Source organism: Rattus rattus, chromosome X, assembly GCF_011064425.1.
Source record: "Rattus rattus isolate New Zealand chromosome X, Rrattus_CSIRO_v1, whole genome shotgun sequence".
Classification (NCBI taxonomy): Eukaryota; Metazoa; Chordata; class Mammalia; order Rodentia; family Muridae; genus Rattus; species Rattus rattus.
In genome coordinates, this window is record NC_046172.1 from 40,764,755 (window position 1) to 40,773,062 (window position 8,308).

The following is an 8,308-nucleotide window of genomic DNA, read 5'->3' on the forward strand; positions in this document are numbered from 1 at the left end:
TTCTATCAACTTATCAATTATAATTGAAGTGTTCCTGTCATTATAAGATAATTTGTTTTCCAAGAGCAAAGGAAAAATGTGTTGTGAAGCTTTGATTCAATGAAAGCAATGTTGAAATATTTTTCCTATCTTCTCACAGTGATGAGAAAGGTGATGCTCTATACTCTCTAGTCTTAACTGGGCAAAAGTACTTCATGGATTTTCTCTTTCTGAATCACAATTATTATAATCATGAAGCGAAAAGACTAAATAGGCTTGCCTATGATTTGGTAGAAATGATAAAGTTGGACAAGAAATATATGAGAGATACATACACATATGCACACGCACGCGCAGACACACACTCACACTCACACACACACACACACAGAGGGGGGAGAGAAAGAGAGAGAGAGAGAGAGAGAGAGAGAGAGAGAGAGAGAGAGAGAGAGAGAGAGAGAGACCGAATCCTTCTTGGTCATATAAGGGACAATATGACATGGTTTCATGCCCCGGAATAGAGTCAGCAGGTTATATGCCTCCATGAGTATTGATGGCTGCTATGGGCACAAAGCTTGTTTGTTTAATAGTGTACATATTTTTATATTCCTCCTTTGAGGAATTGCCTTTCCTCCAAGGTTAATGAGTCTATGATAATCAGAGACATCACAAGTCAGGGTTGCAAGGATATAGCTAATCACTTAGCAAAATATTAGAACACTGTAATCTTTTAGGACAGCCCTTTAGTGCTATGGGAAAGAATGCTGAAAGCATGAGTTTGAAAATATATAATTTCCCAACTATGCAAATAAAAGGATGTAATGTGAATAGTGTAAGGATTTTCACAGATCTAAAGGAACAGAGGCAGCTGCACTATGAGCCACTTGTCAGATAAATATTATAAAAGAAATTTAGGGGTAATGATTGCAGGGCAAGATCCCACCCAGTTAAGAATGTTTTGTTTATACTTACAAAAGCAGGCAAATTCCTGAGTTCATTTCAGTTTGGGACAGAGGGAGTTTAGGTTCAGGTGTGGTCAGAATAGTAATTAAAGGGAGTGGTCCCACCCAAGGAAGGGTCCCACCTACCTCTGTTTTACTTTTTTTTTAAAGATTCATTTATTAACTATATATAAGTACTCTGTAGTTGTCTTCAAACACACCAGAAAAAGGCATCAAATCTTATTAGACATGGTTGTAGGCCACCATGAAGTTGCTGGGACTTGAACTCAGGACCTCTGGAAGAGCAATCAGTGCTCTTAAGCACTGAGCCATCTCTCCAGCCTGCCACCTAGGTCTCCTATTGTAGGTGCTGTGCTTGCTGTCTCTTTTCAAAAAAATGGGGGGGGGGGCTGTAGTTATGGAATGATGATTCTTGGAGTAATTGAAAGGGAACCTGGAGTAGTGAACTGAATTGATATGTGAATTTAAAAATATGGTCTTTAGATCTGTAAGAGATGAGTTATCTGGAGAGTTTTTAGAATGGAAGTGAAAGCTGTCTCAAGCAGAGCAGAACACAGACTGCAATATGAAAAGCTGTCTGGAGCAGAACATAAATTGTCAGCTTGTAACTGACAATTTGAATTCAAGTTGTTGGTTTTATCACTCCTAGACACCCTTCTTTTAGGAACCTCTCTCCAAGCTGAGGCTTGTCCTTGGCATTCAGAAACACACAGACACAGACACACAGACACACACACAAACACACAGACACACAGACACACACACACACACACACACACACACACACACAAATATCAAGTATTGACAGCACTGACTCTCAAGTAGATAGTCCCAAAATTACTACTGTTTAAAACTACTCTATTCTTCTCCTAATAATGACATACTGAATTGGAAATTTAAATGTAAAGGAATGATAATGTTGCAGACAAAAAACACAATTAAAAACAAAATCTTATGTTTATGAAGTAGCTTACCTTTCACACAGAATGACCCTTTCTGAACACCACATCCAGATACTTTATCAGTTTGCTATATATCTGTGAAGCTACTCTGCAAATAGCAGATTCATTTATTCATCTGAACTGTCTGTCTTGGAAAATAGTGACAAATTGGACAAATAGCAATATTGTTTTCCTCATTATTAAGAGATGAAGTAAGCCCTATGTTAAAATATCTTCTTTAGAATGATTTTTATTTATTGAAATTCTAGTAATACTTGACTAATCATTGGTTAAGTAATAATACTTAGGTTAGTGTTAGTAAAAGAACTAGCCCAAAGGCAAACTTTATAAAACAATCATTTATATTGTTTTATGTAGTATGAGCAGTGCCAGAAAATTCTACTACAAGCTTGTTTTATTTATTGTTGGAAGACATATATGTAGGACAACTTCTCTTTAACTTCTCACAAATGTTGCATTAGTGAGAAAGTTATAAACCTGCTTCAACAGCACAAACATACAAGGTTTTAAACAAAAGAAGGTACAGATATAAACAAAGTATTAGATTCTCTTTTACATTATTTCAGATATACATTAAAATTTTTTCAGGTGGTCATATTCATTATTTCACTTTTGAAAAATATTGGTGTATAAAAATAACAACCTTGTTTTATTTCTGCAAGGGTTTATACAAAAATATATGTGAAATTTTTATATCAAACAGATGTTCACTGACTGTCAAGTTCATTTCCAGCTTATGAAATCATCTCTGCTTTTGCTATCTTCATTTATCAAAATATGGCTACTTTTTGACCAATGTTCTAAAATACATTTTTGATAGGATTTCTTTATTTACCAAAATGTATGATGGATATTATGCATCATTCTAAATGAACATTGAAAAATACTATACAGTGTATCGTCAAAATTTGGTACTCAAAACACCCAGAGGAATCTCGAATCCCAGGTGCTCTAACACACTAAGGATCCCAGGTAAGGAGGCCAGAACATCTGCTTTAAAACGCAGAGTATTTGGTCCTCCGGGATCTAGGGACAAAGGAACCCCTGCCCAGCCAGTAGCATGGTTCCTTCCAGTCTAAACCTGCATCTGAAGCAGACCTGGGGTTCTGGCTCTGCATCCACTCTTACACCACTCATAGGGAGTCCAACTCCCAGGTGTTCTGAAACGCCCAGGATCAGAGGATCAGAGGATCAGAGGATCAGAGGATCAGAGCATCAGAGAATCAGATCATCAGAAGATCACAGGGCCACAGGACCATAGGATCACAGGACCACAAGATCATAGGATTACAGAGGAAGCTCGACTCCCAGGAGAAGAGACACAACCAGGAGCACTGGAGCTCTGACAAACTGAAGATCACATTTGAGGCCACAACATCTTTCCCAACACCCAGCATAACTGGGACCCCACCTTCACCCCCCAGAAACCAGAGAGACACAAACCCCCACCCAGCCAGAGGCACAGGTTCCTTCCAGCTTGTACCTCCCCACCGATTTTCACAACAGGCAGAGAAATCTTGACTCCCAGGAGCTCTAACACTACAGAATCTCAGGAGCTTGGTTACACAAGGACTTCAGGATTCCAGAAGCAGCTTGACTCCCAGGAGCTCTGACACACCCAGAATCTCAGGATCACAAATTGACCTATTCTTCTTGTACAAAGCTCAAGCCCAAGGGGATCAAATACCTCCACATAAAACCAGATACACTGAAACTAATAGAAAAGAAAGTGGGAAAAAACCTTGAAAACATAGGCACAAGAATAAATTTCCTGAAAAGAAAACCAATGTATTATGCTCTAAGATCAAGAATCGACAAATGGGACCTCATAAAATTGAAGTTTCTGTAAGGCAAGGAACACTGTCAACAGGGCAAAATGGCGACCAACTAATTCAGAAAAGATCTTTACCAATTCTACATCTGATAGAGGCCTAATATCCAATATATACAAAGAACTCAAGAAGTTAGAATCAAGGGAATCAAATAACCCTATTAAAAATGGGATACAGAACTAAACAAAGAACTCTCAACTGAGAAATATTGAGTGGCTGAGAAACAACAAAAATGTTCAACCTCCTTAGTCATCAGGGAAATGCAAATCAAAACAACCCTGAGATTCCACCTCACATTGGTCAGAATGGCTAAGATCAAAAACTCAGATCATGACAGATGCTGGTGAGGATGTGGAGAAAGAGGAACACTCCTTCATTGTTGGTTTGATTGTGAGCTGGTAACACACTCTGGTAATCAATCTGGAGGTTCCTCAGAAAATTGGACATAATACTAACTAAGGTCCATGCTATAGCACTCCTGGTTGTACATGTAAAAATGTTCCAACATATAACAATGACACATGCTCCACTATGTTCGTAGCAGCTTTATTTATAAAGTCACATGCTGGAAAGAACCCAGGTATCCTTCCATAGAGTAATGGATACAGAAAATGTGGTACATTTACACAATGGACAACTACTCAGCTATTTAAAATCATAACTTCATGAATTTCATAGGCAAATGGATGGAACTAGAAAATATCATTGTAAGCGAAGTAACCCAATCACAAATGAACATTCATGGTAGGAAGTCACTGATAAGTGGATATTAGCCCATAGGCTTGGAATACCCAAGATACAATCCACAGATCACATGAAGCTCAAGAAGAAGGAAGACCAAGGTGTGCATTCTTCTGTCCTTCTTAGAAGGGGGAACAAAATACTAATGCAAGGAAATACAGAGAGAACTTGTGGAGAAGAGACCCTTCAGAGACTGCTGCACCTGGAGATCCATCCTACATACAGTCACCAAATGCAGACACTATTGTGGAGGTCAAGGAGTGCATGTCAACAGAAGCATGATATAGCTGTATCCTGAGAGTCTCTATCAGAATCTGACAAATACAGATGTGAAAAGCTTGCAGCTAACCACCTGACTGAGCATGGGGACCATAATGGTAGAGTTAGGAGAAGGACTGATGGAGCTGAAGGGTTTTGCAACCATATTGGAAGAAGAGCAATATCAACCACATAGAAACCCCAGAGCTCCCAGGGATTAAACTTCCAACCAAAGAGTGTACATGTAGAGACCCATGGCTCCAGCTCCATATGTAGCAGAGGATGGCCTTGTAGGTCCTCAATGGGAGCAGAGGCTCTTCATACTGTGAGGCTAGATTCCCCAATGTAGGGGAATGCCAGGGTCGGGAGGTGGGAGGGAGTTTGTAGATGGGTGCAGGAGCACCCACATAGAAGCAGGGGGAGAGGGATGGGATAGAGGGTTTCCAGAGGTAAAATCTGGAAAGAGGATTATATTTGAAATACAAAGAAAGAAAATATACAATAAACAACAACAACAACAAAAAAAAACCCCACTCTAACTTGAAAAAGAAAATTGTTGCTGAATAGCACATTTTACTTTTGTTTTAATGATTAGTCTTTGAAAATAAGTATTTAAAACATTAGTTTATATTCTTTTTCACTTTTCTAATTTACCATATAGTTAACATATTTTTTTTTTACTTATTCACTTTACATCCCATTTACTGGCGACTTCCCAGTCAACCCCTCCCACAATCCTTACCCCGTCACCCCTCCACTTCTTCTCTGAGATAATTGCCCCACCCCCAATATGCCTGCACCCTAGTACTTCAAGTTCCTGAAAAGCTAAACGTAACCTGTCCCAGTGAGACCACACAAGGCCACTCAGATCAAAGAACATTTCCTAAAATTAGGAGAAAAATTTGGGATAGCATCTGCTCCAATTGTTCATGACCCATGCGGAGATTAAGCTGCACATCTCCTATATATATGCTGTGAATTCTAGATATAACCTTTGTATGTAATTTGGTTGATGGTTCAGTCCGTGAAAGCCCTAAGGTTCCTTGTTACTTGTTCTTCATGTGGAGTTCCTATCCCCTTTTGAACAGCAATCTTTCCTTCTATTCTTTCATAAGAGTCCCCAGATCCTATCAACTATTTGGCTGCAGGTGTCTGAATCTGTATGAGTCACTGGAATGTCTCAGGTGACAGCCATGTTAGGCTCCTGCCAACAAACATAGTAGAATATTTTTAATAGTGTCAGAGATTGATACTTGCCCAAGGGATAGGTTTTTAGTTGGGATATTTATTAGTTGACCATTCCCTCAGTTTCTTCTCCATCTTTTCCCTATATTTATTGTAGACAAGGCAAAATTTGGTCAAAATTATTATGGGTCAAAACAATCATCCACCATGATCAAGTAGGCTTCATCCCAGGCATGCAGGGATGGTTTAATATATGGAAAACCATCAACATAATTCATTATATAAACAAACTGAATGAACAAAACCACATGATCATTTCATTAGATGCTGAGAAAGCATTTGACAAAATTCAATACCCCTTCGTGATAAAAGTCCTGGAAAGAATAGGAATTCAAGGCCCATACCTAAACATAGTAAAAGCCATATACAGCAAACCAGTCACTAACATTAAACTGAATGGAGAGAAACTTGAAGCAATCCCACTAAAATCAGGGACTAGACAAGGCTGCCCACTCTCTCCCTACTTATTCAATATTGTTCTTGAAGTTCTAGCCAGAGCAATCAGACAACAAAAGGAGGTCAAGGGGATACAGATCGGAAAAGAAGAAGTCAAAATATCACTATTTGCAGATGATATGATAGTATATTTAAGTGATCCCAAAAGTTCCACCAGAGAACTACTAAAGCTGATAAACAACTTCAGCAAAGTGGCTGGGTATAAAATTAACTCAAATAAATAAGTAGCCTTCCTCTACACAAAAGAGAAACCAGCCCAGAAAGAAATTAGGGAAACGACACCCTTCATAATAGACCCAAATAATATAAAGTACCTCGGTGTGACTTTAACCAAGCAAGTAAAAGATCTGTACAATAAGAACTTCAAGACACTGAAGAAAGAAATTGAAGAAGATCTCAGAAGATGGAAAGATTTCCCATGCTCATGGTATGGCAGGATTAATATAGTAAAATGGCCATTTTTTACCAAAAGCAAATCTACAGATTCAATGCAATCCCTATCAAAAATACCAATCCAATTCTTCAAAGAGTTAGACAGAACAATTTGCAAATTCATCTGAATAATAAAACCCAGGATAGCTAAACTATTCTCACTAATAAAAGGACTTCAGGGGAATCACTATCCCTGAACCCGAGGTATTACAGAGCAATAGTGGTAAAACTGGTATGGTATTGGTACAGAGACAGACAGACAGACCAGTGGAATAGAATTGAAGACCCAGAAATGAACCCACACACCTATGGACACTTGATTTTTGACAAAGGAACCAAAACCATCCAATGGAAAAAAGATAGCATTTTCAGCAAATGGTGCTGGTTCTACTGTAGTTCAACATGTAGAAGAATGCAGATCGATCCATGCTTATCACTCTGTACAAAGCTTAAGTCCAAGGGGATCCAGGACCTCCACATCAAACTAGATACACTTAAACTAATAGAAGAAAATGTGGGAAAGAATCTGGAACATATGGGCACTGGAGAAAATTTCCTGAACTAAACACCAATGGCTTATGCTCTAAGATCAAGAATCGACAAGTGGGATCTCATAAAAGTACAAAGCTTCTGTAAGGCAAAGGTCACTGTCCTTAGGACAAAACAACATCCAACAGATGGGGAAAAGATCTTTAACAATTCTACCACAGATAGAGGGCTTATATCCAAAATATACAAAGAACTCAAGAAGTTAGACCACAGGGAAATAAATAACGCTATTAAAAAAAAATGGAGTTCAGAGATAAACAAAGAATTCACAGCTGAGGAATGCTGAATGGCTAAGAAACACCTAAAGAAATGTTCAACATCTTTAGTCATAAGGGAAATGCAAATCAAAACAACCCTGAGATTTCACCTCACACCAGTGAGAATGGCTAAGATCAAAAACTCAGGTGACAGCAAATGCTGGCGAGGATGTGAGGAAAGTGGAACACTCCTCCATTGTTGTTGGGATTGCAGACTGGTACAACCATTCTGGAAATCAGTCTGGAGGTTCCTCAGAAAATTGGACATTGAACTGCCTGAGGACCCAGCTATACCTCTCTTGTGCATATACCCAAAAGATGCCCCAACATATAACAAAGACACGTGCTCCACTCTGTTCATAGCAGCCTTATTTATTTTTTTTAATTTTTTTTTATTATTATTAACTTGAGTATTTCTTACATACATTTCGAGTGTTATTCCTTTCCCGGCTCTGGCAAACATCCTCCCTCTCCCCCTTCCTTATGGGTGTTCCTCCCAACCCTCCCCCATTGCTGCCCTCCCCCAACAGTCTAGTTCACTGGGGTTCAGTCTTAGTAGGACCCAGGGCTTCCTTCCATTGGTGCTCTTACTAGATATTCATTATACCATGAGGTCAGAGTACAGGGTCAGTCCA